The sequence below is a fragment of the Passer montanus genome, unplaced genomic scaffold, assembly GCF_014805655.1.
Source record: "Passer montanus isolate IOZ18808 unplaced genomic scaffold, ASM1480565v1 scaffold38, whole genome shotgun sequence".
Classification (NCBI taxonomy): Eukaryota; Metazoa; Chordata; class Aves; order Passeriformes; family Passeridae; genus Passer; species Passer montanus.
Window position 1 is genome coordinate 5,627,347 of NW_024368596.1, and position 24,272 is coordinate 5,651,618.

Sequence of the window (24,272 nt, forward strand, 5' to 3'; positions counted from 1 at the left end):
AGGAGGAGAATAGAGGAATCTGTGGGCCACAGAAAGCACAATTGCAAAGTGCTGTCCCCCATTCAGTTGCACCCAGTGTGGGGATGGGAAAGAGCCAAGCTAGTGTGTATTTTTTGTATAAACACCTGAATTGCTGCAAGAATCACCGTAACTAACACCAGCATTTGCACACCATAAATGTCTATGCTCCAAATGCATTGTAAATAATCAGTATTTCATTGTTTGATTTTTATCACATACTAACACATGAAAAAAGGGCGTTGTCTCTTTCAAGTAATCACGGTATTTTAATGCTTCAAGTAATCACACTAGATAACATACCTACAGATATGAAGTATTTATCTGACAGTAAAAGTATAGGAATTGGAGAATAACATAATCATTATTAGAAAATATTGTATTCAAGAGCATTTTGGCTCAAGGATTGTTTTGTTACTGAGTAAACCAGTCTCTTCATCTGCTAGGTCTGGGATTCTTAACTCTTAAATGTTAGGCAGGACATTTCCAACAAGTAATAAAAAGAGGTAAAAAATTTAATTTCATTAGAAGCACTCCCCAAAATTTGGCTACATGCTGCTTATTTCCTCAGTAATCCCTTAATGGGCAAAGAGAAATTGAGAATGAAACTTGCTTTGTCATCTGCTCAGTCTTCCAAAACATTTGGATAAGGTTTAATGTGTACTGTTTCACAACTGCCTTAAAGGAAAAGAAACAGTTTTCAGATATCATAAAATAAAGGTAGTAATCCAGAGAATACCTCTGGAGTATTCTGAAAATACAGAGAAACACTGAAATGAGAAAAAAACAAAAAAAAACAAAAAAAAAAAAAAACAACTACAAACAAAAAAACAAAAAAACACTCCAATATTTTCAGAAGGTTTTACCTTGGATGTAAGACAATATTTGGAGAGACCTCAGCACAACATAGTAAGACCTGTAACAATATCAAGGTTTTAAACTTCAGATGTGTTCAGTTTTTGGTGGGGGCGTGCCATATAGATACTTTGATTCAAACAGAACCTTTCCTCCTAAATGACCAACCTTTTTTTTTCCCTGTTTCTGCTTCCATTGTGAGATGCAGGGCTGGGATGAGATATTCCTGTCAGAAGGAAATATCAACAGACCTGAGAAAATCTTGCAGCCAATAGCTACTTTGCTCCTTTTAGTGTTAGCTGCCCTGAAATATTTGATCAAGGATTTATATGATCAAGTTGGCATCCTCCACTCCTCTTTTGCAGGCTGATTCTCTTCATTCAATGTTTATCATTCATAATTAGCTGTTCGTTGATGTTAATTAGACACACATTTTCTTGCTCTGTAATCTATGTGTGCATGCAAATTCATTTCAGTTTCACAAAAGAGGAAATAGATGAGTAAGCATTTGCTGTCATTGTGAATTTATGGGGTAAACCACAGCTATAAACTGAAATAAATTGAAACATATACTTGAATGTTTTCGGACTGCACACATAGCTTTTGTTGGTCCTGGATATATATGTACTTAAAGCTGGGCTTCCCTTAATGAACCGGGTTATTGAAACAGAGTAAGAAATAGATTACAGAGACAATTAGAGGAAGTCAGTAAAGGAATGTGGGAGGGAAGTGAGCAGGTGAGTGAGCTCAGTGGCCCCTGCATCCCCCGTGTGCTCAGCCTGCAGGGCTGGGATGCTCCCACTGCACACCCCCAGCCCTGCAGGGGGTGAGGTGGGATCAGTGGCACATTGCAGACAAGAAATGGAGTGAGGCTGCCTGGCTCTGATGAGAGCATTAGGCTGGAGTGATAGATTGAGCTGATATTACTCAGGTAGGGAAGGCTTTATATCATAACAGAATGGGTAGACAAGGAGATAAAACAATGCTATGCTTTGTGTCAACAAGAAATGTGAAATGTGGGAGGAAATGCATGGAATTATAAAAAGGAATGAATGAGTTTCCTCTCCAGCACAGAAGTCTTTGTATAAAATCCGTTGTTTACTGCTTGTTTCAAGACTTAGAATATATTTTCTTATGCTTTTCATCTACACTTTATTTGGGCATATGGAGACTGATTGAAACCTCAGTTCTTCAAACACTTAGTGCTTTGTATCATGATAATGATGCCTGCAGTGGGAATACCAGCAACATTATAAGCAATAGGTTATGAGAAGTAAGAGATTCCCAGACTTCCCTGCACTTTCATTTGAAAAGCTCATGTATCTTTAATAGTGAGGATCACATTGCAATTAAATACCTTCTCAGTAGCAGAATGACTGTGCTGAGAAGCAGTGCTCGCTCTGCAGTCAGCACAGAATTTTATTTTATGATTGATAAGATGCATCAGGTTACATTTGTCCCTGGCTACTCATCTCAGGAGATTAGACCTGGCAGTAGTCTCAAGAAATCTGCCAGTTCATTCCTTTAGCCCGAGATCAATTAAACCAAAATTGTCCCTGAATAATATTTGCTCAAGTTTAAGCTCTGTTTAAAAGGAAAAAAAAAAAAAAAAAAAGACACAAAAAAAAAAAAAAAAACACACAAAAAAAAAAAAAAAAACACACAAAAAAAAAAAAAAAAACACACAAAAAAAAAAAAAAAAACAACAACAACAACAAACAAACCCACGGAATAATAAAAAATAATTTCATTGGCTCAATTATATATATATGTAAATGTTTATTTAGGGGACAAGAAGAGACAGGTTACATTGGTTTTTTTAATAACAAACTAACCTGGAATTTATGCTTTACTCTTCCCTCTCTCTTATTTTACCAGTTGTTTTGGAAGTCAAGTTCATATGTTTTTGTATGTATGTCTATCCTCCTGTGATGTTATGATATCATCCACATCAATATTTTATGTAGGATATCAGAATAGTGACATTTTCAGCACTTTCTTAAGTCAGATTTTGTCACTTTTTAGATTTTTTTTTTGATATTTCAGTGTTTTCTTTAAACTGAATTTTCAAATTGGACTTACATATTATTTTTAGTTAAAGTGTCCATTAAGCCATTTAGGTATTATAAATATGAGTTTAAATATCCACTTTAGTGTATTTTTTGTAACATGATGAATGAAACAAGAAGAAAATACATTGGTTTGCTCAACTAAAAGATGATCAGACACCTCATAATACAATCCACAGATATTCCTAGAAGTAGGTAAGGGGAAGAGTAGCTGTTCTATCCAGAGTATTATTTTTGAATATTTAATATGAAACTCTGAAAATTAAGTCCACCTTTAAGCTGTCTTCTAAGCATGGTTTTCTCAGGTTTCATTTGTGCAGCAAACTCTGTAGAAGTTCTATTCACAGTGGGTATGATCCAGCCCTGCAGCTAAACAAGACTTTTCCTGCATCTGAAACTTTTGATTGTGTAGGTTTTGCCAGGAGAGGGTTAGAGCACATGAGCAGGGAAACTCTCCCTCCTGTATCCTCCACAGCCCCCAAGCAGAGCAGAGGAAATAACTGAATTCTCCTGTTCTTCAGTTCTCAGTAAATATCTGAAACCCATTGTAGAAGTTCTGGTTCCTTTTTCAGAACTGGTCCACGAGGAAGTTTACTGCCCTTGCCCCCATGGAAGTGCATGGCATTAAAGAAGATGGTATGTAAAGAAGAATTTAGGAGGATTTTTTTTGGAGGAGAAAAAAAGAAAATACTTTCTGGATTAAAGCAGGAAGGGCTGATGTGTTCCAGTACTCTGTGACACGTACCTGCCTGCAGGGGATGCTTAGGGAAGAGCACGACAGGAGAATGTTGGGGTGGTCATTCAAACCTTCCCAGTGCTCCAGCAGTCGGTGGCCTTGCGACTTCCATAGAGAGAAAAATGTTTCAATCCCACCTCATTTATTTCTGCATAGGATTGAGTGAATGAGGCAGGGTGTTGCAGGAAGTAAAAAAGATGTCCTCCTGCTTAGTGACCTGGAGAATTGGTTTTCTGCATGCTCCTGACACACGGTAATTCTATGCTGGTTACTAAACCCACACTTGATAAGGGTTTACCTGAGCTGTGGACACCTGACTTGGGAATGCAATACACACCAATGCTGAGACTTCACAGCTGCAAATGGAGCAAATTCTGCCTTGGATATATAAAGTACCATATAGCACTAATTCGGATTTTGGATTTCTGCATTGCATCTGCTATTTCTGAAATAGATATGCACTTATCTCAGATAGTTGTTATGAATGTGTAGTGCAGGAACTAATGTGCTGCATTGCATCTGCTATCTCTGAAATAGGAATATCAGTATGCACTTATCTCAGATAGTTGTTATGAATGTGTAGTACAGGAACTAATGTCTGATGAGTGTCAAAGGAAGGCTCTGAAGAAATTAATCATTTTGTCCAATCAGGGTTTAAATAGTGTACAATAAACAAGGCATACTACCAATCAGTAAAGAGTGGGGGTAAAACTGATAATATTGAATAAGTGTCAGGAAGTGAATTATTCGTACCTTGTGCACTGATTAATGTTAGTTTTTTTCAGAAATAATGTGGGGTTTTATCCACATTGAAAATGTGTGATTTTATCCACATTTATCCATATGAAGACAGTGATCTGAATTTGGTATATGAAAGTAGCCTATCTGAATCATGATGTTTCCTAATTTTGGAATTTTCTGTTTCTGACGTTTTAATGATTTGTACAGGTTGTTTCCTTGTGGGACTCATAATCATTTCATATGCTCTTAAATATCTCTGGTCCTTACTATTTCAGCTCTTTCTAACATCTTGTATAGCAGCAAATTTTTTAAGGGGGCAATTTTACTGGATGATGATGTAGACATGCAAGTCCTATAAGGCCTAACTAGGCAGTATAACATCTTCAACATCATCACTGGCATTAGATTTTCTCCTCATGTATGGAAAAAGAAAAAAAAACAGAAAGAAAAAATCCCAAACCAAAGCACTAAAATTAGAAACACATGAACTTGGAGCAGAAAGATACAAGTTTTTTTCTGTTATGACTCTATTACAGTCATGCAGTACAACAGAGGAGAATGTGATATTCAATCTGTACGCAGAAAAGTGACTTTCTCTTGTGAGTCATGTCTGGAAAGAGAACTCAACAACTCACTGGCATTATCAGTAAAGCAGCATTTTATCAAACGAGTCTGTTGGCTTTTTCACACAAGAAGAAGTGTGAATTTCCCAAAGGTCTGGTGGTTTGGAAGGTGCTATTTAGATTTATTCGTATCATTATGTTAGACTTAGTCTGCATCATGCAGCCAGGCCTCAGGTAAATGGGAGCTCTCTGGGGGATGGCAGGAGCCTGATGAGTTTCAAAGGCTTATTTGCCAAAATACTCTGGTGAATAGGAATCTAGAGCCACAGTATTTATTTTTGTAAAGTCAAAAAAAAAAACAACCCTCAACTGAAGACCTAAAAAAACAAGAAAAGAAATAGCATTTATGTTAAAGTCCCTGAAGGAGCTAACCACTGACTTTACCTTCACTGGCACTGCAGCACAGCACTCTGTAGGGATTTGTGTGCATTTGTGCATTTCTACATTTTGAGGCCAAATTTAGTGACAGGAGATGTAGTGTTTTTTCCACAATAACATGGATTTGTTCAGAAAACAGCATAGAAATTACATATTTACCAGTCAGAAGTTTCAACAGTTGTAGGCATTTTATTTTGGTTATGTCTGCAGCTAGCACGTAAGTTTGTTTCCAAGTTGTGTTGGAAACATTTCTTATTAATACAATCACCAAGAACCTGTAGTGAGTGTTCTAAAGCATATCCAGGTCCTTGGATTCATACTAATGTTAGTAAACTCAAATCAAATATTAGCACCCTTTCCAAAATGACCAGTACTGATTAGGAAAAAGGAAATAATTTCATCCCTTTGAGAGGCTGTACTTTTAATAATTGAGTTTTATTGGATTTATTTAATGGGATTTTATGTGAATTTTTTTAATGAAAAGTTTTCCAGGCGTGGTTGAAAACCTGATGAAGTGAACAACAGTTTGTATGTTGACTTCTTTAGGCTTTGGTCCTTGAGTACTCTTCAAAATTATATGAAACACAAAATAAAATCCATTATTTCTTCTTGAGTTCTTCTGAACCCTTCCAAGTGAAAGTGCATCATCTTCAAAGTTCCCTTTCCAGAGCTCAGTGTGAAAAGCTCCATGCATTATGGCCTAAGAAAAGCCAAGGCATATTTGTCTCTTAACATGTTAATGAGGATCCAGGGTTCTTGGTTACTTTGAGAATCATATAATTTTCATATAAAACTCTGAATCAGAGCAGCTTGGAGGCAACACCCTCTGATGCTGACCATTGTCATCAGGGGTTGTCAGCAGAAGCAGCTCCTCTGCCAGGCAGCCAGAGGAGGGGATGCAAAGGGGGTGGTGTGACCATGACAGCAGCACACGCCACATCCATCACCACCAGGGTGGGCAGCAATCTGCCTCTGCTTCAGTGCTGGACACCATGACCTTGCTGTGAAAATGCTCCTGTGTTCAAAGCTATGCAGTGAATATGTTAGACAACATGAAAAAAAAAAATTATACATTTCAATGGGGTCTCAAACTTTTATTATTTTTCTTCTGACTCATAATTTAATCACATTGTCTGGTCTGAAATTTTTATAGATAAATGCTGTTATGGGTATAGAGTGAAAAATGTTGTGAAAATTTTGAATCTCCATGGATTCATAATTTTGAACAAATTTTGAGTAGTAATACTGACAAGCTCACACACAAACATGTAAATACTTTGCAGTATGCATTAACCCAGCCTGATTATACCCCCTCCTTCCTTTATACGCTGACACTGCTACCTAGTGAGTATATTCCACAGTTAAAATGAAATGGTTCAGATGTCTAATAGTAATTGTGAGTCATTCTTCCTCTCCATAATGTGGAGTACAGAGAATAAATACAGTTTTCAGGTTTGGTAGTAAACATATCATGTGGCTCTAGTTAGAAGATCATGCTCTGTGGTTTTATGGCCAATATAAACTCTCTCTATTGATTAAGCACAGTAATGTTGTTGGAGTACCTGGGAAGGCATTCAGTCAGTACCCACAGAAGTGTCTACATCTGGCATCACATTTGTCTCAAAAGAAATTCTGCAGCACTCCGCAATATGTGAAACCCTTGGAGTTATTTCAGAGCTGGGATAAACCCTTTCTGCTGTCAAGGAGCCTCTCTACAGCAATTTCAGTGATTGCTGCAGAGAAAGTTAGTGTGTGTAACTGAATGCTACCAGGCCAGTAAATAATTTAAAGTAATTAAACTATAAAGAGGTTTCTTGACAAAATATTAGTGTAGAAAATACTATTTTTATAAGTAAAATTTCAGCAGCAAAGTCTTACTCCAGCAAGAAGTATCTTTTGCTTAAGAAAAAAGGAGAAGATGGAGTTATTAGTTTTTCATAAATTAGGAGGGAGTGCTAACTATTAAAAATGAAGATTTTCTGTCATCCATCCCCAGTTCTTCCCATACAGAAATTATCTGCTAGAGATGAATAACTTAAACATTTTAAAACAAAATTCCTACAGGTAAAACCTTTTGGAACAAAGCAATTATAGAAAATAATATTAGGCTATTGCAAATCTCACATATTGCAGCACACATTACAGGACATTCGCACCACCCTGGGCAGGAAAGACTTCCTGGGGACAAAGATTTGCCCTACTACCAAAAAGCAGGAAGTAGAGCTTTTGCCAGCTTTGAAATAAAAATATTTTTAAAAATAGGTACAGAACTGCTGGAGTCTATGAGCAGAATACCTTCCTGTAATAAGTTTCTTGGACATAGTCAATAATTTTGTTGTTTCCTCTACTTTCTTGGGTTTATTTCCCCCTAGAAACCACTTCACATTCTTATCAGGAAAAAAAATACAGTAATTGAGAAAAGAGGATATTTTTCTTCTTTTCCTCTTTCTTCAACTATCCAGTAGATTTTTCTTTCTGTCAAAGAGAACAATTCATGAGGATAGACAAAATTATCTTCAGTTTTGTTAGTATCTGCATGAATCTCTGCAAGCTCCAAGGACGTCACTCATGCATCAGTGATAAAAAAGTGCATAATTTGGTTTTGGTGGGACACATTAAACATCAAATTAGGATAACAAAGAAAGGAAAAGTAAATAGCACAGTATATGTGGCTGAAAGGGTTACTTAGGTGGGCTGTGTGATATGAACACAGGGAGTATTGACAGAAGCAGCATGTTTTGCAGCAGAACTCAGGATTTGCTTAGCCTGGAGGTGAGGGGCTGATTCCATTTCTTTTTTGCCAAAGAATATCCAAGTTCTCAGCAGCAACCTCATAGGAGTGTCTGAACAGACTATTCCTTGAGAATACACAGTGATTCACATCAGGCTCCTTTCGTTCTCCACTGTTTCCACTGTTCTATCTTGTACACAATATTTAAATATTTAATAAAACAGAGACTGGGACCATATCCAGTAGCTACTAAGTAAAGTAAGTCCCAGGGTGACTATTTTTATTTTTCTATTGTAAATTGTGATTTACAGTTATTTGAATTTTATTTTACTTTTGTTAAGCAGTCAGAAATATTTTGTTTTATCTGATTTATTTTTTTTATTTTAGCAGGAGGACAAATCATTTGATTCAATTCAAAATTCCCCTATTTTCATAACAGGATAACCCTTACTTACCTATGAGTTAGAGCCTATTTTTTCCACTATCCAGTTTGCCATTTTAATCCTCATTTTCAGAATTGCTGATTTCAGGTTATTGGCATTAACAATTAGTAGTCCAGCTGGGAATAGGAAGATATATAATATGTTCCTTCTGAGCTTTGTCATCTGAGTCACCTTTCCTATGACAAAAAGCCAAGAGAATTGAAATTGTTCAGCCTGGAGAGAAGAAGGCTCCAGTGTGACCTTAAAGAACCTTCCAGTACCTAAAAGGGTTACAAAGGGTCTTCTTACAAAGGTATGATGTTATCTTTTCTGTTACATACAGATTTCTTTATTTTTACATATTGCTACTTCAATTAAAAATGCTTAATGATTTCTCAGTTTGTTTAATCACCAGATCTAAGATGTCTGTGCTCTTCACGAATCTTTGAAGTCAGCATACATTCATACATACACATTTGCAAATGTTACAATAAGTGTTTCATTTCAAGTGCCACCTCAATATTCTTCAGTCATCCTTATTTATTTCATACCTTTAATGACTAGTTGTAAGTTTGCCTAATGTCCAAAAGAGTAGAACTTATATAGCAGGTCTTAGAAAAGCATTGGGAAGAATAGACACTCCTCACTAAATAAAACAATTTGCCAGTACCTGGAAATTGCTTGTGTTCAACGCTTTGCCTCATACTTTGATTTCATTTTCTCAAGATATACTGTGTCCTGAATGCATTTTGGGATTCTACATTGAAAAATAATCTAGTGCTCCTAAACAATATTTAAAATGACATTTTTATTATGTTGGCATGAAGCACGTTGCTGAATTGCTTTTAATATGATAATGTTTTGCAGTTTACTATGCCATAAGTGCAGTTTGGCAGTTGAGTTTACATGAATATTTCATCCAGAAAAGGCCATGAATTTGTAATTATAAATAGACCTGTTCAAGAGAAAGAGATGGATGATTCTACAGCTACTAATTTTCCAAGGAAGTGATATGTAGTTGAAGACTGAAAGCAAAGACTTCCAGCTGCAGAGGGCCATCTGCAGATCACTTTAAGCAGTATTACAGAGGGCCAGCTACCTTTCCTAGTGGATTAGTTGGAGTTGTTTATGATGCCCAAGTTTTTGTGTCTTGGCTCCTTCAGCTGTGTATTTGCAAAAGTACTCGCTGATCAAGGAGGTGAAGCCAGGCTGTCTTTTCTCCCTCACCTTATTTTGTTCACCAGCTCACCCAGCAGCTCACTCTGGTTTAACTATTTAATGACAATCTCCACACAGACATTGCATCACATATGACATGTTCAGTATAGTGAATAACTATTGTTATTGTACTGAAATTCTCTGAAATGCCAGTAGTGCACTAAGAAAGCAATACTAAACATTCCATCTTACTTTTTGCATTTTTGGATATTCTTAATATGACTTGATTGCATCCAATTTACTCAGTGGTCAGCATTGCTCCCCTGCAACTGAAAAATATATTCAAATTCTTGTCAGACCCTATTGTAATATCCTCTTTTGTTTTAATGTTTTTAGCTTCATTTTTACTTTGCTAGTGTGTTGAAAACATCTTCAGTGCCAGATCTTCCAAACGGGCACTGCAGTGACTTTACTGATGAGAATTCAGCCCATTGTAGTCAGTGCTGCACATCAGCAAGATGAGCCCTGATGCCTTTGGCACATTCCAAAGGCTTTCCCTAAAGGACCTGGTAAAAGAAGTTTCTAAGATATAATGACAGAGAGAAGCAGCACAAACGTGCTACTGTGATTATTGATTGGGGGAAATGATTTATCCAGGTCAATTCTATCTGACAGCTGTGGTATTAATTGCTAGGGATACAGACAATGAGGAATAGGGAAGCTCTACTGCAGTGTTGTATCTTAGTATGCTGTATTTACTGTAAACTACTCTACTGTGTTTTCCAGGTCTGTTAAAGCCTAAAATGTTGCCCTTGGTTGTACCTGTGCAATTCCCTAGAAGTAAATAGAGCTGTCTTGCAGAGAAGTTTCTCTGTGTCCATATATGCCCACAGAGAAATGAACAGCTGTGGTATGAACATGTTTAGATGTTTTTGATACACCTTTGGAAATATTAAAAAAAAATAAATTAGAAAAAATGTATAATATGGAGAAAGAAACCAGGAAAGCATTTGGAAAGAAAATAGGGGGAATACACCATATGTATGTAATAGCTATATAAATAAGAAATAGAGAGTTAAGAATTGAAATCCTTCTTGAAGGAACTAAACAGAGTAGAGGTTAGAGGCTAATTTTTCCTCCATCAAAGTTAATGGCAAGGTGTCCATTAACTGTAATAGGACCTAGATTAGCCTCAGAAGTACTTAACTGCAGCAGGATAAAAGAATGCAGTGATGATGATGATGATGATGGAAGAAAATGGAGTGCAGATGGATATAAACATGTTGGTATGGAAAGAATGGGGAAAGGAATACACAGTATTTTCAATTATCAGTCCTGGGCTTTGAATGGAAGAGAGGAGAAGGGAAGAAAAGACAGGAGAAGAATGAGGAGGTTGAGGTTTATGCTGAAGGAGATGATAAATGAGATTTATGTTAAAGGTTGATACAGGGCAGGAGGAGTGAGATTCAACAGTCTCAGACTGATGTCTAGTAGAAAATGTCTTTGCAAATATCTCTATGGTACATTTGCTTTAAAGGCCAAGAGAAGATTGGAGGACTCACCCCAAAAATGAAAATATTAAATTAATTTAAAATGTACAAATAATTATTTTAAAAGTATGAAACAAAACACACACAAAATATCCCCCACCAAACCAAAGATTAAAAAATAAAAAATTTTTAGCTTAGGCTTACTTTCAAAATACTGTGGGGTCTTTAGCAAACAATATAACCTCTCCTTATCTTCGATCCCTAACATTTACCCATTTTATACATAAAATATTAATGTTGTCCAATGGTTTGAAAAGCTTCTAGTAAAGTTTGAAAGTTTCTAGAGTGCTCGAAGAATACTTGTTTATTGTTTGATCATATTCCCAAACCTGAAGAAAGTTGGACTCTTCAATATTTTCCCTACAGACAAAGCAAGCATGCTGCAATACGAAGTGGAAACAAACAGCATTCTTCTGTTCAAATGACTGCTCCCTTTTAGCTGTGTTTTTAAATTGCACAAGTTATTACTAATACAAAACAAAACCACTGAGAATTATTTTACTATTTTCTATCCCAAATAAAGAAAATTGTATCTTTTTGGGTTACATTTTTTTCCCATCCCAGGAGATGTTCCAGTATCTATATCTATTCAGTTACCTAGTATCTATTTATATACTTGTTAATTTTTCTTAAATACTTTGCCCTATATCTCTTTTCCATTTCAATCACACTGATGGCAAATATTTGATTTCAAAGGCAGGCAGACATTGCATCCTGTCTCTTTGTCTTGCCTTCTTAATTAATTCCTCAATGTATTTATAGGCATATTTTCTTTATCCTTAATGGGTGTACACTTGATATAATCTTCTTAGAGTGTCTGTGCTTTCATAAATATGCCTTTTCGTAAATGAAAGGTTTTTTTCTTAAAGGTTTTGGTCTAAATTTTCTCAAAAATGTATTATGAAAGCAGCCTGTTAGAAATGCTGTGGAAAGGTTTCTTGTTTGCTGTGTCTGCATTTTCTCCAAGAAATATTTCCATTAATAAAACTGGGAAAATGATGTCTTAATTTTGACAGACTGGCTGCATGAAAAGAACAAAAACCAGTTATCTTAAGAAGAGCAATAACCAAAACAAACTTCCGTGCAGGTCAGGAGTTCTCAAATGACTCATTTTTATTCCATTAAAGAGTAGAAAACTGTCAGGCCAAATTCAAATAGATTTTGAAATGGAAGGGCTGACTCCACTTTGATTTGCATTTTACAAAGCAGAGGCTTCAAATTAGGCAAGAGGAAGGAATTCTTTGTGTCAGAAATACATATTTTGGCGTTTCTGTGAAAATCCATCCATACTTGGTGAAATAAGTCTGTGAAAAGCTTCTTTACGTGCTTTGAAGAGATTTGCTAAATGTGCAAAGGAAACATGAGGCTCTGAAGCTTTTCTTTGTGTTGTCACAGGAACTTGTGTTGCTCTGCACAGTCAGCTCCTGTGCCATTGGCTGTTCCTTGTCTCTGAGCTGCTGCTCCAACTCCAACATGATGCTGACCTAGCCATGCTTTCCTGACAGCTGCTCACAAAGTCAGAGAAAGGCAGCTCCTAAGTGTGTTGGGTGATGCTGGTTTGGTGGTTCCCATCTCAGAGCCAGCAGTCTGTGGTGCCAGGAGAGCATGCACCAAGGGAACACACAGTGTGGCAGGGAGGGGACATGGTTCTCCAGCTCCTTCATAGGTTAACTCAGTGGGCTGTGGACCAGAGGTGCTAAAGTCCTTTTAGCCAGGAAAATTAAATAATGTAATCTTGAAGTTTTCTTAGCACTTTCTAGTGATTTTTTCTGTCAGAGTGAGCAAAAATGACACATTCTTCAAATTATAATAATGCCTATAACTGAAGAAAATGTAAAAGTTTATAACAAAAGTAGTGAACCACCTCCTCCTTCAACATATAATGTGCTTTTCCTGGAAGAACTTTGCAAAACATTTTATGTTGTGTTTTTTCTAATGCCTTTTCATTATTCTGCTGCCCAGAAGGTGAAGCTGTGGTCAGCACATTAGGCTACGACTTGGCAAGACTGAGTTCAGGTCACTACCATGCTGATGGTTTTCTGTGGAAGCCTGGACCCTAATTAGTGTTAGTTTGGCTTGCTGGCCATGCGGTAGTGTTAATTTCTTGTTACTTGGTGGACTAATATGAGATTAAATACCTTAGATGTATTTATATTCTCACAAAAAAAGTTCTCAGACAAGTCTTGGGATAAAAACCAGATTGAATGAATGCTTTCATAATCATATGAAAGACAGTCTGCAACAAAACTGACATAATTTTTACAATCAATGTAAGTACAAATTCTAGTCCTACTATGAAAAGAACACAGAATGAATTATGGCAAGGAGCAATACAGTGATTATACCACTGAGCTGAGATTGCTACTCTGACTTTTCCAGAAGTGTTTGCTGACATGCAAGGAAAGAACAAAGTTGCTGGTGAATTATCACTGATGTTGGTAGAAATATTCTGTGCTTTAGTGGAGTAGATAACACTGCCCCAACTGCAACAGCATAGGAAAGGTTTCCACAGTATGGGTTTATGGTTTGCTCAGCTCTGCTATTACACCTGTCAAGCCAAGACAGCACCATTGTCAAGCCTCATTTCACATTGTGAAATGTCAGAGCCTGGGGCCAGGGAGGCATAACTCAGTGGAAGGACCTCACATGTAAGTTCACAGGCCTAATTATGAGATCTTATAAAAATATACCATGTACTTTGAGTTAGTGGGAGTTTGTAGTTCACATTCCAGAATCTGATCTTAAGCCTCTAACTTGCCATCCTCTCATGTCATTTTTAAAGTGATCCAAAAGTTCATAGAAACAAACCTCCTTTTTTTTTTCCTTTTTCCTTTTTTTTTCCCCTTAAACCAATAACCTATTGTGAGCTTCTCTCACCTTGTATGAAAGGGCAGGACAACATGTTATTTCTGTTTCCCATAGAAAACAAACCTTGCTGTTATCTGTCCTCATCACAGTTGCTGCTCGAGAGGCTGAGCAGGGCACGTGTCAGTGACTTCTCCTGAACTGCAATGGGCCCAATCACGTGTAACAGATTCCCTCAGCTATTTGGCCTTCACTCAAATCTAGTAGTAAAACCTGAAATATTTTTCAGTGTGCTGCTTGCCCTCATGTGTACAAAGAACTGACTGCCAGCATCTGAAATACTGCATTTATTCTGTTGCCAATCTTAATTCATGCTGGCAACAGCTGATGGAAATTTCCTTATGTGTAGAGTTTAATTGAATAAACTTTGGTTTTGATTTTTAGAATGCTTATGAAGTTTAATGCTTATGAACTGTTAAAATCAGAGAAAGACTTTACAAAGACTGTTAATATTGCTACTAAAAATAAGCTTAACACTAATTTCTTTACAGGTTCCTGCTCTGTCTAAACTAGTCTTTCTTCTGATGTTTAAAGCAGGATAGAGTACACTTTTTGTTATTTTTTAATGCTATTATAATTATGTATCCTGAGAAAACAGGCGTCTTTGCAGGCAGCATCAAAGCCTAGAAATCAGTTTTAATAACACACCAAACCCCAACCCCTGCCAAAGTCCAATAATAAACCTAAGGGACCAGTTCTCTCTGTTATCTGATACATTACTTTTCATTACATCTCTTTTCTTGCCTTTCCCTGCTGTTGGACACTTTTGTGATTTAGCTGAATGGGGCGCTGGGCCACCTTGCCTAGGCCATGTTTTTGCCAAGAAAGGATGGAAGAGATGCTCCTTGAGGTTCCTTCCAACCTGGGATCCTGATACTGTGATATTGCGAGATTTCTGCTTAGGTTGTGTGCATTGGGCCTGGCTGGGGCAGAGTTCACAGCCCTCACAGTGCTGTGCTCTGCAGTGGCAGCTGGATGGGTGTTGGTGACACAGCTCACATTCTCCAGGAGCTGGAGAGTGTTGAGCAGTGCTGCCCATGGCATTCCTTCCCCCACCAAAGGGAATGGCAGTGGGCAAGGTCCTGGGAGGGGACACAACCAGGCCAGCTGACCCAAATCAGCCAAAGATGTCCTTACCATGTGACATCTGCTCAGATATCCAAGCTAAGGGAGAGAGGAGGAGGAGGGGGTGTCAATGATTTTAATTTCAGTGAGTTTTCAGTGTTGGCCTTGCAGAGAAGCCATTACATGTGCTGATTCCTGCTTCCCGGGAAGCATCCGGGCATCGCTGCTGATGGGAAATACAGACTGAGCTTCTTCCTCTTCAGCTCTTCTGCACAGATCTCTGCTTGTTCCTTTCTTTTTACTGTCATAAAACTGCATTATCTCACCCTGCTGGTCATTCTCTATCTTAGTCTCTCCCTGTCCCAGTGGAAAGGGAGTGATAGAGCGACTGAGTGGAAACTTGGCCGATCTTGGGTTGGATATGGTGGGGTGTACATTTTACCTTCTAGCCAAAACACTCCTCATGGAGCTGTTGGCTGCCAGTGGGCACAGTCTGGGTCAGAGGCACTTCAGTTCTGCCTTCTCATATTCTACTAATGAACCAAGAAAAAGTCTGAGACAGCATTAACCCCCACAGGCAGTTTATATCCACAGTTTATATATATGTTACAGTAGGGAGGGGGAGCTGCGTGCAGAGTTCTCTGCTCGTAGTTCATGCATGTACAGCAACATCTAAAACTGTAAACTGGCACTCAACCACACTGATGTTCAACTCAAAAAATGTGTTTAGAAGTCTGTAATGTGTCACACATTACATCACTCGATAGTGATTTTTATACAGGATGATGTGTGTATGCTAATTCTATTGATGTGTGATGGATTTATTAAACTAAAATGGTTCCGTTCACTAGGAATTTTTCAGTGAAATTATTTTGCTGTCTTGTCAAATAGAGGAAATTTTGTTTGAAATGAGAGATCCTGCCTCTTAGTATTCCATATTTACCCAAACAATCTAAGTCCATTATGGCTTATGCATCCAACAAACTCATAGGAAAAAAAATATTGCAGCATGATAGAAGTCAATCCCAAACTCACCAATATTATTTTGCGTTTGGGGAAGTGTTCTGTGGCAGAGCTTCAGGACTTCCTGGAGAGATGAGCTGTGCTGAATTACTGCACATCATCATTAAGTGAGGAGAAGTGCCTGAGCAAAGTCAGCTGAGGTTCCTTTACATTTATCTGTATTCACAGTAGGAGAAGCAGCTCCGTGTTCTGCATGCAGGAACTCTGCTGCTGGCTCCATGTAGCAGCAGAAGGAGGAGAATCCGGTCCTGATTCTCTGTGACCAAAACAAATTTTAGTTTGAGAAGCCTCACAAAGTTGTGGTTTCTACATTCAGAAATAGATACTTTAAATGTGTTCTGCAGGTGGTTTTCTTTACTAATAGCTGGACTTCCACTTTATACTAGGAAATTCTAAGTTGAATTATTCACATTGTTCTTAAAGAGCTGTATTATGGAAGTTGGACCAGGGTAGAAGTAGGAAAGGCAATAATATCTTTAAAAGGTTACAGTAAGTTGTAGGATTAGTTTTTATGGCATTCTTTAGCTGAATTTTAATGTCTCATGGGGAACCTAGAGATTCTGAGCTACTTGTTTACCTGTGTGGATATGGAAAACTGTCAAAATTAGCAAATGTGAAAATCAGGAGATGGGAGAAATGTCATATATACAAATTCAAGGACTACATTAATTAATGAAGTGCTGGAGAAAAAGGTTTCATCAGAGTTCTTTCCATGTGAGGCTTCACCTTTTGATAGTGTAAAATCACTTTTTTTATTTTTCTGTTCTCTGTTGTAGAACAGTAAGTGTGAAAATTATATACAAATGAATGAGAATTCTCTTCCTGATTGAATGCATCACTGGCTTTTACTTTAGCTCTTTCTACTGTTGTGATCACTGATGTCCATTGCTCAAGCATTTTTCTTGGAAGAGTAGTCGAAGAGTTTTATGTATTTTGTATTTATGCAAATTACAGAAAAGCCAAGGAGATCCTGCAGCCCCAAAGCTGGAGCCAGCTGAGCAGATGCTATGAGTGTTTTCTGAGGGATATATTTTGATTAGACACTCTTTATGATTTTGTAATAAATTTTCCTTATAATATGAAACAATATTACAGGTTTAGTAATGTGTGATCAGTATGTTCTTTATTGCAGTAAAAATAGGGCAAAAAATAATATTAATTGCTTTATATTATTCCATTCCAGAAATGGGCAAGTTGAGTACCTTGGTGGTATGACAGACCAGTGTACTTGTGGTTTTTAACAACCTATCATTTTCATTTTTTCTTGCTCTATCTTAAGCTAAATAGGAAATTCTTCAGAGGGAGAGGAACATAATGAGCTACACTTCCACACAATAGGGCCTGATATCAGCTTGTAATCTTCCAATATTTTCTTACTATAAATGTAAATGGCAAATAATTAAAAGTGCTGAGATTTTAAGATATGGGTGTAATGCCCTATAGGGAATTTAATTCTTTTTTATGATGTGGATTCACTTCTGAAGATTCCTTAAAAAGCATAATGTTTTAGTGGTGTTTAGAACAGCTCTTTTACCCCCTCTCTAAAACAGTGTTGGCTCTCATATTTACAATTTTCTTTTATAATTTCACTATTTTAAGGCCTTACATCTGAACTTAGCTTTGCAATAACTTTTTCCTGTAAATTTGTAATAATTAAGTCGCCCATTTAACAATAGAAATAAAGATTTTAACATGTATTTTTCTTTCTCCTATGTATGTTTTAAATATCAACAATTATCTAATGAGAGCTCCTCGCTACTACATTGATGGTATGGGTTGTGTTACTAATTAGTTTGAAAAAAGCCATAATAAGGGAGAGAAAAAAGCATATTTAACTACCTTTGACTTGGTGTCTGTCTTGATGAAATCTCTCTGAGTGCAGGAGCAGTAATAGAGACTTATTGCTTTGATTTTAGTTTTCTGAGAGTACTGCTTAAGGATATCAGGGAGAAAGTGGAGAAAATTAATGAGAATGGAGGGGACAGAGAGAGAGTGATCCCAAATTCAGCTATGAAGGCCATTTTTTCCTTGTCTTTCACGGTAGATTTCCAACTTCATGGTTTTAAAAGGAGATTCAATGAGGCTTGTGGGTCCCTTCCAGCTGAGGATATTTGATGGGGACGATGAAACAATCTGAAATGAGAAGTTTTGCTGAACATTGTAAAATGTGTAACACATAAGATTTGAAATTCAGGTGTTACCTGGTGCCAAATATAACAGTGATATGTGATTATATCAAAGACATCTTGTATTAAATTCAAAATCCAAGCAAAAAATTTTAGGAGTGGGACTTGATATTAAATATTGGGAGACCTTCAGTTATTTATGGTGAATTACTCAGGTTATTCTGTAATCTATGCAACACACTTTAAAAAAAGTAATATGCATTAAGATCTTCTGAAGAAATAATGAAGAATGAGAATCACTGAAGACATTAATCTTATTTTGAGAGGTAGGTACAATCTGGTCATCCTTGTTCAAGAAAAATGAACTTAAATGAGAACAGATGGAAAGAGGTGCAATTATGATGATTAAGCGAACAGTGAATCTATCATAAGAGAAGAAATTAAAGTGTGTTATATAATAGGACCTACTTATTTAGCCTGGTAAAATGAAGACAGAAGCACATGATTCATCTTTGTAAATAAAACCAAGGGTTAAACACAGGGAAGGGAGAGGAGGTTAGTGCCAGCGTTTGATAAAGTGCTTAAAACCTGGCATGAATGAATGCAAACTGATGTGTCAGAGTCCTTCAGCAGCATTTTTAGATGCTGGAAGAGTACTCTGATATTGAAAAACACCTGCTACAGGTGTTCTCAGTTCTTCCCCTTATTTTCAGGCAGGAGGCACAGCCAGGGTCCCTCTAGCCTGGTGCAGCCAGTGCAAGGAACATGTCATGTTACAGAGATTGACCCAAATTTTAATAATTACACTTCTCTTAGTAATTATTGTCTTTACCTTGCTTTCTTATTTCATGGGGAAAGTTGCAGGGAGGGCTTTGAGGGGATTTTAATATTTTTTTAAACCTTGCAAATATAGAAAATATACATCAAATATTTGAAGAAGTGCTAGTAAGCAAGCGTTAGGGCAAGAGAAAATTACTTGAAGTACAAGAAGGTACTGTGCATATCTTAATACGTGACAGTGAAAATAAATTGTTGATGCCATTATTATTTTAATGCATATTTAATACAAAAGTCTTCAGGAGACTGAAAGCTGTGAATTTAGTCACTGTTTTTAAAATGACAGCATACATGCAAGGTTGAAAATTAGGCTCCTGTTAAGCAAAATATTTTCAGTCTGTTGGTAGAGAATTCTAATTCGTGGTTGCCAAAAGGACACACATAGAAAATTATAACTTAAAGGACATGAGTAAGTGAGGATTTCTGAAAGGTGAGTCATGTAAAACAAACAAGATTACCATCTTATAAGTGACTGGCAGAAGAGAAAATGCCAGATTTAGTGTTTCTCTATGTCAAAAAAAGCTCTTTCTTTTTACCAAAATTTTATGCAACAGATCCTTGTGTAGGCTATCTGAGTAAGGATTGGATGCTCCAGATTTTTAAAAGTGATAAGTAACCACAGTAGCAGGGAATGGGAAGTGCATATTGGTGGATTGTTGAAGACTAGAATTCTTTTGCTTTCTTGGTTGCCATCATTTCTCTTCAATAATTTAATTATTGATTCAGTTTAAAACATGTAAGGTAATAAATATTTCAGGTGGTACTAAAGTAAAAGGATAGTTTAAATGGCAGATGGTTGCCATTGCTTTACAGGATAATTTCTGATAAATTAAATGGACAGACCAGGGGGTGAAAAATTAAATGCAATATATTTAAGTGTTAAGTGATGCTCCTGGGTTGGTGTATTACACAAGCTAAGTGTAGTTGAACTTGATATTGAATTAGGTAATAGTCAGGAAAAAATGTTCAATGCATGCTATTGACAGATGCAGTGTTAACTGCTTACTTCATTGCATAGCAGCAATATAGGCTAATGCATCCAAATGGACTTCTAATACAAAATTGATCTTGTTTTATAAACCAGTTCATAAAGAATAATAACCATTAGGCTGAATTTCCCTATCTTGGTCATTAACTTGTAAACATAGAATTATCATGGAATAAAAGGAGCACATTCAGTGAAGTTGATAAATCTGGAAATATATGGTCTAGAGAGGTGGAAATAAAGTGGTATGCCGAGAGGGTGAGAGCCCCTGTTAATAGCATTGAACTTGGAGGAAAAACTGTAAATCCTGCTTTGACGATAGAGTCTTCGAGGCAGGACTGGAGGGTTTGTTCCTACTTACTCTTCAATCATATTATGTTATTTGACATTCCAAAACTTGACACCGAGTCTTTGGCACCTTCCAGAAGTCCTCAGCAGTGAATCCCAAGGAAAAGACATTGCTGCTGCTTCTAATCCCCATAATATAGATGTGGTTAATTTAACGCACGAGTTGCCTCGCTAAGATTGCTGCAACACCCCGTACATCTGAAGTTAATAGCATGCATATGTGTTTGCAGGATCAGGCTTCACCGATCAGCTTTATATTGAGATGTAGCTAATAACCCCGTCTGTGAGTTGGGTGGAATTTTCCCTGTCTCCTGTGAAATTTGATGTGCATTAGGAAGTGAGGAGTTACTGCTCTGTGACCACCGTTTCTTGTGCTGATAAAATGTAGGCTCTTTAAAAGTGGGCGTCTTTCTCATCAATCTATTCCATTTGGCAGCCTTTGTATCACATGAGATGGATGGCTTTGACAGATTTTGACACTTGAAAAACAGCATGGCTTTGCCGAGATGCTGGTCCAGCCTCCCATGCAGGTGGGGAGGTGGCCACTGGCCACCACAGTGGGAGGTGTGGAAATCAAACGTGGCCAAAGCTGACCTGTGATTTATTGCTGGGAATGGCAAAGAACTTTTGAACTCAAAAGAGGTTGTTTTGTAATTACATCTATCCAAAAAGGGTAGACAGGGAGTCCTATCTACCAAAGGGCCCTGAGAGTGACCCTTTGAAAAAGTTTGTAAACCCAATGTGCAAAGCACCCCAGTCAAACTGTGCAGAAAATTGCTAAGAAACTACAAATACAAATTGCATTTGCTGCAGCTGCAGGCACCATTATGCCAATTAAGGTATGCCTTTTCTTTCAAATGTTTGCATACCTGAATCCCTTGTATGTTATGCATTATTTCAGTTCTATTTAGCAGGAATGTATGATGAGATAAGATCTTGAGGGTAGGATTGTCATAATAATGAGTGTTTGCATATGTAGCTGAAGATGAAAGAGGATGTGGCTGCACTCTATCTGAAAACCAGATCCCCAAGAATTTCTTTATCCACATGGGATACAAAGGTGTTTTCAGCTGAGCTGTTGGCACTAACAATGGTAATTCTTTGTAGGTCTTTTCTGTCTTATTTAAGCTTTATTTAAGACTGTCCAAAATCAAGCAATTCTTGTGTCTTACTATTGTGTCTGTAATCTGTTCTTCACTGTTTTCTCAGGGATTACTGATCATTGCAGAGTATCAGCAAAACAATGTTGAGAACAAAAGCTGCTGCCATATCTCAATGTGCAACTTAAACACACTGCTATTTTTAAATTTTTTTTGCAGTTGGTGCTGCGCTCATTATTGAATGTATTTCTCCTATTTAGATTAGATAACTTCTATAGCACTTTAAGAATGAATTATTAGATTTTTTTTTAAAGACAGCTATTATATTCAGTGGCAAGGGTAAATAATGTCAGCATGTAAACTTGTCATTTAGCCTTGATTTTTCAACATATTTTACTGTCCACTAGCAGCAAAGAAAAATGTATCATGGCCTGGCTTTATTGTACCACTGCTCAGCAATTTTTGCATATTGTTTCCTTTTATAATTTGAGACGTGATAATGATTTTTGCAATAAATTTTTTCATAAGTATCCTTACTGATGGATGATGCATTTATTTAAGCACCAGTGGACAAATAAAGTTATCCACGGATGACTAACAACCTTGAATAAATACCATTTCACTCAGCAGCTATCCATAGTACCTTAGCAATGCAATTACATGCCAGGACCTATTATCCCAATTAATGGACTGTTTTATATTCACTGTGCATTATACTTGAAACTCTTCAGAGGCCTGGCCTTCACTAAGCCAGAGGCAAAAAAAGAAATGTATAACAAATCACCAGGAAAAGGCTTTCATTTACTTCCAATATATATAGCGTGTAATTATACTTAAAGCATAACAAGGATGGTCTCAGAAATGCCCTTTGATTTAAGTTGCAGTAAAACTATATATTAAACACACAATTATTAAATGCAGCTATCTTGTTCTCCAAGATTGTTATTAGCAGCAGAAGTAGATATTTTGCTATCCTCTTCCTGCATTACTGTTTTCACAATTATTTTGCCAAAGGCTAAGTTTGAGGGTTATTTACGAGATTCATGTTTCTTCTCTCTTTCTAAGCATGTGAAATAAGAGCATCAGTTCCTGGGGATGCTGCATTTGCTGGATGGGTGAGCAAATAAAATAGTCTACTAAAAAGTACGCAGTGCACTGTTGTGTTGCTGCTTTGTAAAATGCCAGCCCTGGGCTGTCTTTTCAGGGCTGGAATTTGACCACTGGAGTTTCCCTCTACTCCCTCTGGTGGTTTCCAAAGCTGCATTTCTAAAGCTATAAAATAAAACACTGTTGTATTTCTTCTCCTCATTGTAAGGAGCATTGATTGCTTCTCATTGTATATTATAGCAAAGGGGCAGTCTATTACATAAATTTATTGCATTTTCTTCATGATAATTACTGGAAGTTATTGAACAAGGCAGGGAGTTATCACCAGTAAGTTCCTGCTATAGCTGAGGAAGCAAATCCACAAATATTTAGTGGATCTAAAGCTGTAAACAACACATCCTGTTTACAGTGTAGTAGGAATTTACAACTTATTGTGCATCTGAGGATTTTGTACGAATCATGCTCCAACTACTACAAATTCAGGCTTGAAATATGAACTGCAGTAAAAAATTGTCTTACATTGTATCGTGCAGATACCTTTTGTTGAGCCATTAGACAGTTAAAACAACCACTAGATTCACCATTTCCCTTACTCAAGAATGACATTACTATTTCATGAGCAGCTGGTTAGGGAGTCTCATGAAATCTGCATTCATACATTAATGCAGGATTGCTCTTTTACATTTGTTAGAGGAATCTATCAATGGGAAAAATCAATAAGTGTAAATGTCCCAGTAGGTCTGCGGATTCCCGTAAAACACAGCCATTGACTCATCTTTCTGTAATTCCTTTTCACAAATAATTTTTCCAGTCCCAGGTCAGTAGTTGCCAGAGGAGCACTAGGAAAGAGGATAGCTGTCACAACCAAAATGACCACAGAGTGTTCTTCCCAAATTTCCTGGGTGTGTCCCATTGCCTCCATCCCTTGCCCCCGACAGAGCTGGATGTGTCCTTGTCACACCAGATAATGTCAGCCACAGGGAATGCAGAGAGGTGGCCCAGGGCTGCGGCAGCTGCCCTTGGATGCCTGGCTCCTGAGAGCCTCGAGGAAAAGAGGGTGAGCAGGTGTCTGCTGCCCACTGGGTACAGCTGGACCTACAGTGGCAGCTCAGCATGGTGTTAAAAGACAAATACCAACAATGGCAAGTGTGTGAGTTCCTATTTCTCTAATTGCTCCTTCTTTCCCTGAAAGAAAAGGGGGCCTTGTGTGTGAGATGGTTTCAGGTCCTGCTGCTCTCCTCTCCTTTCTGTCACAGGTCCTGAGACACCAGTGAGTGCAGTGCTTGCAATAGCCAAGATATTTAGATTTATTTCCAAGCTCAAACAGCCTTCAGATTCATGCCTGGATCCATTCTGCTCCAATGAGGAATGGAATCACCTCTCAAGCCATTTCTCTAATATGGTTATCAGATTATTCTTTCATAAATATATGGTTTATAAACATATGCAGAAAAAGTGTTTTTACTGACTTCAAATGCCAAAATTCCTAGGCTTTTACAAATGTTTCTAAGACATTCTTGCCATACAGGTTCACT

The 24,272-nt window shown here is 37.3% G+C and overlaps 1 protein-coding gene across 1 annotated transcript in view; it reads left to right on the top strand.

Moving 5' to 3' along the window:
• TENM1 (teneurin transmembrane protein 1) overlaps positions 1–24,272 on the top strand; it is a 782,308-nt gene that overhangs the window by 417,348 nt on the left and 340,688 nt on the right. The gene's annotated exons all lie outside the window — the stretch shown is intronic.